The sequence below is a fragment of the Elephantulus edwardii genome, unplaced genomic scaffold (assembly GCF_000299155.1).
Source record: "Elephantulus edwardii isolate Elephantulus edwardi_28Jun2011 unplaced genomic scaffold, EleEdw1.0 scaffold00286, whole genome shotgun sequence".
Classification (NCBI taxonomy): Eukaryota; Metazoa; Chordata; class Mammalia; order Macroscelidea; family Macroscelididae; genus Elephantulus; species Elephantulus edwardii.
In genome coordinates, this window is record NW_006400036.1 from 1,252,105 (window position 1) to 1,264,870 (window position 12,766).

Below are 12,766 nucleotides of genomic sequence, written 5' to 3' on the forward strand. Positions count from 1 at the left end.
TACTGAAGGCTGCAGTCCTTGACCCTTCGCAGCAAGTGCATGAGGTCCTCCTCAGTTTCAGCAAGCAGGGTTGTGTCATCTGCGTAACGGAGATTGTTAACAGACCTGTTCTCTTAGCAGTCCAAGGTATGTTCAATATTCTTCTCCAGCATCACAACTCAAAGGCATCAATTCTTCTATCAACCTTAGTAATTGTCCAGCTCTCAGATGCATAGCAAGAAATTGCAAAGACCATGGCCTGAATCAGACACACCTTAGTCTTCAGGGTGAGACATCGTTGCTTTTCAGTACTTTGGAGAGGTCCCTGACAGCTGACTTTCCCAATGCAATTAGTCTTCTGGTTTCCTGACTGCTAGTACCAAAAGTGTTGACTGTGGAGCCAAGTGAACTAAAGCTGTTAACAATCTCAAGCTCTTTACCATCTTCATCTCTTCACATGAGACTGCCAACTGGCCCACCCAGTGGTCAGAATCTTTGTTTTCTTGATGTTGAACTTCAATCCATATTGAAGGCTGCAGTCCTTGACCCTCTGCAGCAACTGCCTCAGGCCCTCCTCAGTTTCAGCAAGCAGGGTTGTGGCATCTGCATAATGGAGGTTGTTGATGAGTTTTCTTCCAATCCGGATACCACATTCCTTCTCACAGAGCCCAGCCTTCCAGATGATCTGTTCTGCATACAGATGAAGAGGTTGGAGGAGAGGATGCATCCCTGGCCTACACCTTTCCTGATTTTGAACTATACAGTGTTTCCTTACTCTGGTCTGACTACTGCTTCCTTATAGGTTTTGCATAAGCACAATCAAATGTTCTAGGATTCCCATTCTCAGAATTAGCCACAGTTTGTTATGATCCACACAGTAAATGCCTTTGCATAGTCAATGAAACACAGATATTCCACTGGCACTAGCTTTCAGCTAAGATCTATCTAACACTGGATATAATTTTCCTACTGCCACGACCTCTTCTAAACCCAGCCTGCCATCTGGCAGTTCTCTGTTGATGTGCTGTTCCAGTTATTTTTGGATAATTTTCAGCAGGATCTTGCTTGTATGTGATATTAATAGTCTTGTTTGATAATTTCCACATTCTATCAGGTCACCTTTTGTTTTAAATGGAAATAAATATGGATCTCTTCCAGTCCATGGGACAGGTGTTTGTCCTCTAGATTTCTTGGTACAACCTGGTGAGCACATCCAGGACATGTTGTTTTGTGCCGTCAAATTGCCTGAGACTTATAGCAACCCTATGCATGACAGCTCTGGACCCTGGTCTACCCTTAGCCAAACTTAGTCTCTGACACACCTACCCCTATTAGCCCAGTCACTGAGGCAATCCATCTTATAGAGGGTCTTCCCCTCCCGTGCTGTCCCTCTTCAAGGACTGCTCCCTTCCTGAATACACAGTTTCAAAAACATGTGGTACCATGAGTTCATATGGCCCTTCCATCCATTGCCTTCCAATGTATGTTTCTAGTCTATTTATTTTAATTTTATTTACGATCTCATTCAAGGATGAGTTATTTATTAAGAAGATAGCATTATGGTGGGATACGGCCCTGCACCCTGAAGGAAGGTATGACCCAAGTTGCTATCTTTAGTTTTCCTGGGGATATGGTTTATAGTCCCGAGATTCAATATAAAAGAATGTTCCTGTCAGAAGTGCTTCTATTGTGGAAAGATGGGCCACTTTAGTAGAGTGTCACAAGTGAGAGCCACATGTAGGCAAGGGGGTAGAGAGGAAGCTCCCACTCACTTGCTTTAAGTGTGGATCTGAAGGATACTTGACCAAGGGCTGCCCACATCAGGTCCTCATGGCTGAATGCACAGAGGACTGACGAGGCCCTGGCTCCCAGCTGGCAACAAAGGAGGATGCTTCAACAATTCAAGTCCTCCAAGAAGAGCCTTGGGTGAACATTGATGTTGCTCCTAAGTGTTATCTGTTTTCTCCTGGACACTGGAGCTTCTTATTCGGTCCTACAAGCCTTCTCATGTCTACTCTCTTCCTGCTATTCCTTAGTTGTTGGAAATGATGGCAAACCTTGAAAGCAGTTCTTTTGGGTTCCTGTGCTAGGCATTCCTAATTATAAGTCTTTTATTTTAAGATCTATCTTCCCACTGTAACTTAGTTTCTGCCACTGTTAGAACCTCTAGTTGGAATATTATTGATTTTAATTTTTGGCCCATATATTTTTAACTTATTAAATTTGTGTCTTCTAGGCTGCACTAGTTCCATGCTAGAATGATGAATCTCCAAGGATATAAACTTCTTATCCCTAAGCACAACTGATAATAGTGCACCTAAATTCCAAAATCAATTGCCACAATAGTCTCATGTTTCCTATTGCCAAAGTGGCCTTTTAGAGGAGTGAGAGAAGATCTTCATTCTGGGACCTGCAACACCCTCTTCAAGCAGGAAGTAGCTAAGAGAATGCAGCGCCCCCTCTCCTAATGAATCAGGGTGGAGTAACAGGGAATGGCAAAGGACATGCTGACAAAGGAGATCAAACAGAACTGGTTTGACAAGGACTGAAACTGACCCTCAAGGAATGCAGCTATATGACAATAAAAAGGAATATCCAACCTGAATCCATCTGATCATATGGAGAATTTTGGAAGTATTTTTGTGAACTTATTTTGCTTAATCGGTTATATTTGTTTGATTATATATAAAGGATGAAGAGAACAAAAAACACGGAAGAATGAATCATGAAGAAATCAGACTCACCTTGATGACCACTGAAGGGGCAGCAGAAACCCCATTTTTTTTATAAACCCCCCATTAGCGCTGGAGGCAGAAGCGGGCCATAAAAATTCTTGGCTTAGGGCAAACACCAGTGCCCCGAGTGCCCCGGGTAAAGCCCAGTCTGTCCTTGAAGTAAAGAATTAACTAGTGTCTACGTGACACAAAAAGAGTAAAAGCAGGCAAAGTAACCAGCCCATCAAAAGCCGACCAAATGACTGACCCACCAATCTCCAATCTCTTTGCCCTAGCAGGGGCACCCAAGGAAAAGCTATAAAAGCAAGTGGGAGGGAAAACTCAGGGCCTTTTCCCTTCACCACCTTTCTGAGGAAGGTGGAAAAGCCTCCACGCGTGGAAAAATTAAGCAATAAATGCTCTTGAAATTTCAGACGTGTTTCTGGATTTCTTTGAGGGGCATTTCGTGGGCACAACCACCACACAATGCTTTAAACAAAAGGGGGGGAATATGGGAAGCCCAATATAAAATTTAATATTAATAATAAACCAAATGTTATGTGAGGATAGGAGGGAGGCTGATACAATTTGGAATTCACTCTGTAGCACTAAGGTAGTCCTTAAATGTTTACAGGGGTATGCATTAAGGCAATCCTTAAGCTCTATATAATTCTTAGTTTGTATTTACTGAATCTCTCCTTCCTGAGATAAGCATAAAGTAAACAACAAAGAATTTGGCCTTATTTACAAAAGACCTCCCCATGATCCTTTGTTTTTATTTACAACTCCCCTGTTATTTTCCTTTGTTCACCTTCCTGATGATTCTCAATAAAAATCCAGAAAGGCATCGTAGCATAGGAGCTGCAGTTCTCCCAGCTGTTAGCCCCTAGCCTTCATGCTTTCTGGCCTGATCCCCATTCCTGTGTCATGTCGTCCCGTCCCGTTGCCCCCCCCCCCCCCCCCGTCTCTGTCTTTTCCTTTGGTCAACTATGAAGTCCACCAAGCAGAGAGGAACAGAGACAGAAAGAGTAGTCTAGTGATATCATTTGAGCTGCTAGATCCAGATGGTGGAGTTAGATCCATTCCTCATTTTTCAGTGATTATCACTAATAAATCCCCTTATTTTTTCAGTTAAGTTTCGCTTAAAGAGGCCTAGCGAATGCACAAATCTGTTTCTTTTACTATTCCAACTCTCCAAATTAAAAATATCTATTGGTAGGGGAAAAAAAAAAAGAAGAATGTTCCTGAGAAACTCAATGCTAGTTCTCTTGGGGCATGACATCTACCTGACTCCCTGTGTCTACAACTGTTGTTGTTCTTAGGTGTGGTTGAATATGACCTATATAAAATAGATCTGAACACTGTCCTATCCTGTGTCATTCTCAAAATTTCGGACTGCCAATTTTAACAGTCACTATGTCAATACACCTGATTAAGGGTTTTCCTCTTTCGTCAGTCAACGCTCTACCTTTACAAGCATGATATCCCACTCCAAGGAATAGCTTTTCTTAGGACATGTCCAGTGTATGTCAGATGAAGTTTTATTATCTTTGCCTGCAAGAAGCACTCTGGATGCACCCTCTCCAAGACATATTTTGTTGTTCTTTTAACAATCCTTGGGATATTCCATACTCTCCTACAATACCACTGTTCAAAGGCCTTAATTCTTCTTTTGTCATCTTTATTCACTGTCCAGTGCTCAGATGCATAGCAAGGGATTAAAAAGACCATGACTTGAATCAGGACTACCTTAGCCCTCAAACATCAATGCTCCTCAATAATTTGGAGTGGTCCTGAACTACTGATTTTCCCAGTACAGTAAGTCTCCTGATCTCTTAACTGTTGGTACCAAGGGTGTTCATTGTTAATAGAAGTAAAACAAAGACATAGCTAGTCACAATCTTTTCTCCATCTATCATGATGTTGCCTATCAGTTCAGTGCTAAGAATTTTTGCTTTCTTGATATTGAGATGCAATCCATATTGAAGGCTATATTCTCTCATCTTCTTCAGCAAGTGTTTCAAGTCCTTTTCACTTTTAGCAAGCAAGGTTGTGTCGTCTGCAAAACACAGGTTACTGATGAGCCTACTTCCAACGCTGATGGTGCATTCCTCTTCATAGAGTCCAGGGTCTCAAATAATTTGCTCAGCATATAGACTGAATAGGTATGGAGAGATGATACAACCTTGATGCACACTGTTCATAACTTTAAATGCAGTGTTCCCTTAATCTGTTCTGATAACAGCTTTTTGGTCTATGTACAAGAGTCACATGAGCTTAATTAATTGTTCTAGGATTCCCCTTCTTCTCCGTGTTGGCCACAACCAAATAGTTTTGAATAGTCAAAAAGCATAGACATTAGTGAGCTCTGGTGGCCTAGTGGCAGGAAACTAAACTGCAATCCCAGAGGTGCACGGTTCAAATCCACCAGACACTCTGCTGAAGGAGGAGGAACAATCGCCTCCTGTACCAGTCAGATCCAATTTGACGGTACACACTACACACATAAAAAGAATGAATGAATGAATAAATAAATAAATAATTTTTTTTTAAAAAAAGCATAGACATTCTTCTGGAATCCGTTGCTCTCAGTCAAGATCCATCCGACATCAGTCATGATATCCCTGATGCCATGGTTTCTTTCACATCCTGCTTGAACTTCTTATAGTTCCTTGTCTATTTTCTGTTCCTGTCATTTCAGAAGGATCACCAGCAGTATTTTGCTTGCATGTGCAGTTTCTACAATTGGCAGCCAGCTAGCTCTGGGCCCAGGGTTTATCAGTTTCTGTGACCCATGTATCAAACCATCTATAATCACATGTGCCATTTCACTGACAATTTTTGAGTTTCTGTGACACGTTCCAGGGAACTGCAGAACACAGACACAGACGAGACTGTAAGGACTGATAGGATGAGGAATACAATTAATGTCAGATATGATGGAATGGTACAGCAGTTCGGACATTTAGAATTTTTTTTTAATTTTATTTTATTATTTGTGTGTGTGTATGTGTGTATGTGTGTGTGTGTGTGTGTGTGTGTACCATCAAATCAGATCTGACTGGTACAGGAGGAGATTATTCCTCCTTCTCCAGCAGAGCATCTGGCGGATTTGAACGTGCATCTCTGGGACTGCAGTACACCTTCTTGCCACTAGGCCACCAGAGCTCGCCTGGATATTTAGAATTTTGTTAACTAATCTCATAGGAACCGTTGTTGTTGTTGTATACCACTGAGTTGCAAACAACTCATAGCTGGGTTTTCAGAGGCAGTAAACCACATGGATTTAAAGGACAGAAGGAAACCACCAATCTCTCTCCTGGAAGCAGCTGGTGAATTCAAACTGTGTTCCTTTTGGTCCACAGTGCAGCTCCATAGCAATAAGTGGCTAGAGCTCCCTTTAAAGAAACTACTGTAGAAGAAATTAATCATATAATAAATAACTGCCAAATGAATGGATGTATATATAGGTGTCTTCTTCCAGCAAAGGAACTCTGGTGGCCAAGTGGATAAGCCTGCTCCAAGGGAGAAAAATGGGCAATCTCCTCTTGAATAATTTAGTCTCAAAATCTACTGTCACTTGAGTTGCTTCTGACTCAAAAGCAGTCGATTTTTTAGTTTTATCACCTAAAATGTCACCTGAGATGCAAATATCAAAGCAAACAACGGATCTGCAAACTTTCCAAATTGAAGCTCAACATCAAGAAAACAAAGGTTCTCAACACTGGGCCAATTGGCAGCACATGATAGATGGAGCAGTGATTGAGGCTGTTAACAATTACAGTTTGCTTGGCTCCACAATCAACACTCTTAGCACCAGCAGTCAGGAAATTAAAAGACGAATTGCACTGAGAAAATTGCTGTCAAGGACTGCTTTTCAGAGTACTGAAAAGCAATGATGTCAGTCTAGAGACCAAGGTGCACCTGATCCAGGCTATGGTCTCTGCAATTGCTTGCTATGCATCAGAGAGCTGGACAATGACTAAGGATGACAGAAGAATCAAGGCCTTTGAGTTGTGGTGCTGCAGAAGTCTTGACTATATGAAGGATTGCCAAGAAAACAAATAAGTCTGTCTGGAGAGGGTGAAACCAAGTTTCTCCTTCGAGACTAGGATTATAAAGCTTTGTCTCACACTCTTGGGTCAAGTGGCCAGGATGGACGAGTTCTTGGGGAAGGACATTATATTTGGAAGAGAGGAAGGACAGTGCAAGAGAGGAAGACCCAGGATGAGATGCATTGATCCAGTAACTGGGGCAATGGGAATAGGTCTGTCTGAGTCAGTGAGACTGGCTCAGGATAGGGCAGAGTTCAGAGCTGTTGTAGAGAGGGTGACTTGATGGCACATAACAATAACAAATTAAAATAGCAGTTCAGATGGAAATTGAATACATGCACATATATAAATACACATTTAGGGAAAATTATTAAGCCTATGAGATTTTAAATTATTTAAAAAGCATTATATTCCTGAGTAATAGTAAGAAAAATGTTCCCGTTATTAAAAATTATAGAGTTCAGATCCTAAAAACTTGATTATATACTTGCTACAAAAAAAGATATTTGATTTGTTAGACTTATAACAAATTAAAATAACTATAATATGTACAACCAGGAGGTACTTATTTTATACATGCATATCTATTCATTATATATATATGTGTGTATGTATACATATATACATACAAACATACACATACATATCTATATGTATATCTATCTGTCTGTCCTATATCCATATCCATTTGCTGAGTATCTGCGATGTATCAGCCTCATATTAGGCTGTTCAGGTTATTCCTAAGCCTCACCATATCCCTAAAAGGGAAATGTTAAGTTTACAAATCAGCAAATACCGAGATTCACTGTTGGTGTCCAGACTCAAGCCCAGAAAGCTGTGAAGCCTGTGGTTTGAGTAGAGTTCCCAATCAATGATGGTGCTGGACTGTCACACCTGAGGGGGCTGCTGGCACCTGGTGGCCCCGAGGCCAGGGATGCTCCCACTGCGGGTCATGGGTCACGTCCTAAAACCCCAACAGCCCTTCAGGGGCCAACCCCCTGTGTCATCTCATCCGGGTTCCCTCTCCCGACGCTCCTTCCCCGTAATTTACTCGGCAGCAGAAAGGAGCCCGTTTCGCTTCCATTGCAGGCAGGGGAAGAGACAGCGGGCCTGGGACTCTCTGGGGGACAAGGGCTCAGAATCACGGACTTCAATACCCGGCAGCCACTCACTGAACGTCACCAGCCCAGCGTCGGCATGGACCACTTTCTAATGGACAGACCTTCAGAGTTTCCGGACAGATAGGAACAACTGCCAGCATGTCCCACCGCCGTTTCGTTCTGCGGACCCAGGAGGGTCAGAGGAGAAACAACGGAGAGAAACCCGATCCCGAGCAAAACTCATCAAGCGAACTCACCTCCACAGTGGCCGAGAAGCACTTCCGGGAGCAGCTGCAAATGAGACTCACGGCCGGCGGGCGGGACGAGGCGGGGCCGTGGGGGACTGAGGCCAAGGCCCGGATTGGCTGCCAGAGCCGCCCGCCCAGCGTACGTCACCACCCTGCGTCTACCCGGGGGCAGCCAGCTTTTGCTATTTGTCATCTTGTCAGCTGTGACTTATAATGATCCTATGAACAAAGTTTGGAAGCAGGAGTGGTATCCACTTATACTAAACGACATGCCTCCGGAAACTCTTATGAACTTTGATAAATGTCGATATTTGTAGAGGGGCCTCAGGCCTTCCTGCTCGACTCGAAAAGCAATCAACAATATGAACAAAACAGCTGAACCAGGCCCTGTCCTGTGACGTTATCACTATCTACAAAATACCTGACCTGATTGTTACTTTCTCAGGCCTTCTTGTTGAGGATCTTCCTTCCTTAAATTGACCCTTCAGCTTTCCAAGCAGGATGCCCTTCTCCAAGGACGAGGCCCTCCTGAAAACTTGCATAAAGTGTGTAAGTGGAAGCTCCACCACCTTTGCTTGCAAGGAGCTCCCTGGTCACACTTTTTCAAGACATGGTTGTTTATTCTTTTGGCAATCCACAGGATATCCAGTATTCTTCTCCAACATCATAACTCAAAGGCATTATTTCTCCTGTTATCCTTCCACCCACCTCTCAGAATTTTAGTAAAAAAAAAAAAAGAGCATGGCTTGCCTCAGGCATATATTAATCCTTAAACTGGCATTCCTGCTCTTTAGCACTTTCAAGAGGTTTTCTGACAGCAGGTTTCCAATGAAATGCTTTTGTTGATTTCTTGAAGGGGTGGGATGTGAGGAAATCACAGGTGTTCATTGTTAATCCAAGTGAAATGAAATCACTGAGAACTTCAGACTTTTCTACCTTAGTGTTGCTTATTAGCCCAGTGGTGGGGTTTTCTTTTTCTTGGTGTTGAGATGTAATATATATTGAAGGCTGCAGTCCATCTGCAGGAAGTGCTTAAGTCCTCTTCACTTTCAGCAAGCAAAGTTGTTTAAGAAGGGCAGCTGTCAAATTTCACCATCTACTGCAGAAAACTGAAACATGATACTACTGCACACACATAAATCAACTCAAAGTGAATCAGAAACTTAGGGGTAAAATTCAAAATGGTAAAGATAATTGGAACAAAAATAAGAACAAAATTAGAAGCTCTTGTTTACAGTATTGAATATACCACAGACTGCTAGGAGAACAAACAAGTTCGTCCTAGAGAGGGTGAAATCAGGCTGCTCCTTGGAGGCAAGGATTCTGAAACTTGATCTGACATACTTTGGACATGTTGCAAGAAGGGGCCTGTCCTTGGAAAGGAACATCAGGTTTGGGAGGGTAGAGTGACAGCAAAAGAGAGGAAGACCCTCGATGAAATGGATTGACTCAGTGACTGGGGTAAAGGGGGAAGGAGTGTAAGAAACATTAAGATTGGCACAGGATAGCGCAAGGTTTAGGGCTGTTGTACATAGGATCACTATGAGTCAAAGGCAACTTGACAGTACATAACAACAACAACAGTTTATGGTATGAATAGGCTGGAAAACAATGAAAAGTGATCAACAAGGAGAGGATAAACAGTGAATGATAACTCATTAAATTAAAAAGGTTTTTTTTAAATCAAGAGATGTACTGAGAAAGTCTTCATTCAGGGACTTCTCTAAATTATTGAGGAGCAATGATGTCAGTTTGAGGACTAATGTGTGCCTGATTTAGACCATTGCCTATTTTTTTAATATTGTGATTTTAAGGAAAGTTTACAGAAAGATTGGGGGTTTGTTCATTCACTGCTCCACATTTTCTTTCTCTTTGCCTTCCCTCACCCCAGTCTACTTTGTAATGCACCTCTTGTGTTCCAGTGCAGTGTTAATTATCCATCCAAACTTTTCCTGTTTTCCTGTCCACCCTGGGCCACTTATATTTTATAAAAGTGGTTGTTGTTGTTATGTGCCATGGAGTTGCTTGCAACTCATAGCGACCTTATGTACAAGAGCCCTAAACGTCATTCTATCCTGTGCCAACATTGCCGTCTCAAACGCACTCATTCCCACCACTCTACTCACAGAATCAATCCATCTCATCGAAGGTCTTCCTCTCCTGCACTGTCCCTCCACTCTGCGAAACATGATGTCCCTCTCCAAGGACCAGTCTCTCCTTGCAACATGTCAGACGAAGCTTAATAATCCTTGACTCCAAGGAGCATTCTGGCTTCACCCTCTCCAGGACAAACCTGTTTGTTCTCCTAACAGTCCATGGTATATTCAACACTCTTCTCCAGCACCACAGCTCAAAGGCATTATTCCCTATTCACTGTCCAACTCTCTGATGCATAGCACATAATTGCGAAGACTATAGCCTGGATCAGGCACACCTTAGTCTCCAGCCTGACGTCGTTGCTCTGCAGTACTCTTGAGAGGCCCCTCAGCTGACTTTCCCAATGCAATTTGTCTCCTGATTTCCTGGCTGCTATTACCAAGAGTGTTGACTGTGGAACCAAGTAAACTAAAACTGTTAACTATCTCAATCTCTTCACCGTCCATACTGATGCTGCCAATAGGCCCAGTGGTCAGAATCTTTGCTTTCTTGATGTTGAGCTGCAATCCATTTTGAAGGCTGCAGTCCTTGCTCTTCTGCAGCAAGCACTTTAGGTCCTCCTCAGTTTCAGCAAGCAGGTTTGTGTCATCCGCATAACGCAGGTTGTTGATGAGTCTTCCACCAATCCTGATGCCACATTCCTCCTTGTGCTATATTACATAATATTTGTCATTTTGTTCCTGAAATATTTCACTCAGCATATTGTCTTCCAGGCTCAGTAATGTTGTGTACTGTTTTACAAGTTTATTGGATTTTGATGCTGTGCAATATTCCATTGTGTGAATATACCACAGTTTTTCTGTTTGTTTGCTGATGGATATTTGGGCTGCTTCTATCTCTTCACTAGTGTGAATAATGCAGCAAGAAGTATGAGTGTGCATACATCTGTTTGAGCTGTGGCTCAGGTTTCTTTAAAGTATATTCCCAGTAATGGATGTTATTGTTGTTGTCCAGCTCTCTGATGCCAGTAAGCTGAAGTTGTTAATAATCTCAATCTCTTTTCTTCTATCATGAGGCTGCCAATTGGCCCAGTGGTGAGAATCTCTGTTTTCTTGATGTTGAAATTCAATCCATATTGAAGACTATAGTCTTTGACCTTCTGCAGCAAACACCTTATGTCCTCCTCAGATTCAGCAAGCAAATTTGTGTAATCTGCATAATTCTGGTTGCTGATGAGTCTTCCTTCAATCCTGATGCCACATTCCCTCTCATAAAGTCCAGCCTCCTGAATAATCTGTTCTGTATATAGATTGAAAAGGTATGGAGATAGGATGCATCCCTGGCATACACCTTCACTGACCCTGCTCTGTTTCAACTACTGCTTCCTGGTCCAAGTATGGGTTTCACATGAGCACAGAGTAAGTATTATGGCATCCCCATTCTTCTCAGGGTTAGCCACAATTTGTTGTAATCCACATAGTCAAATGCCTTTGCATAGTCAATGAAACACAGATAGACATTTCTCTGGTACTCTCTGCTTTTAGCCAAGATCCATCTAACGTTGGCTATGGTTTCCCTAGAACCATGGTCTCTTCTAAATATAGTTTGCACATCCGGGAGTTCTCTGATGATGTATCATTTCAGTTGTTTTTTGGATAATCTTCTGCAGGATCTTGCTTGTTTGTGATATTGTTTGATAATTTTGACATTCTGTCTGGTCACCTTTTTTTTTTTGGAATGGGAATAAATATAGATCTCTTCTAGTCAGTTGGTCAGGTACTTGTTCTCCAGATTTCTTGGTATAACTTGGTGAGCATGTCCAGGGAAGTATTTGTTTGATGAAATATGGCAATTGGTTTTCCATCAATTCCTTGTTTTTGCCAATTCCTTCAGAACAGCTTGAACTTTATCCTGGTCAAATTGTATTTGACCCTATTTGATTCTATCTCTAGCTTTTGTGAGAAAACATGACTGCCTTCAATAGTGGTTATCATCCCATTTAACATTCTCACCAGCAGTAAATAAGATTGTCATCTTTCTACAACCCTGCTAGTGTTGGTTGCTGCTCTGATAACTGCAATTGTTACCAGGATGAGATGATAGCTCATAATTGTTTTGCTTTGCATCTCTCTGATAGCTAGAGACTTTGAACATTTCTTCATGTTTTTGTTGGCCATCTGAATTTCTTCTTTGGTGAAGTGTCTATTAATATCTTGTACCCATTTTGTGATTGAGTTCTTTATCTATTTCTTGTTGAGCTGCTGGAGTCTTCTATTAATTTTATATATGAGTCCTTTATTGTTGTTGTTGTTGTCATGTGCTGTCGAGTCGTTTGTGACTCATAGCGACCCTAAGTACAACAGCCCTAAATCCTGCTCTATCCTGTACCAATCTCATTGCCTCTGACACACCCATCCCGATTACCCCAGTCACTGAATCAATCCACCTCATAGAGGGGCTTCCCCTCCTGCGCTGTCCCTCCACTCTTCCCAGCATGATGTCCCTCTCCAAAGACCTGTCTCTCCTTACAACATGTCCAAAGTATGTCAGGCGAAGCCCCAGAATCCTTGCCT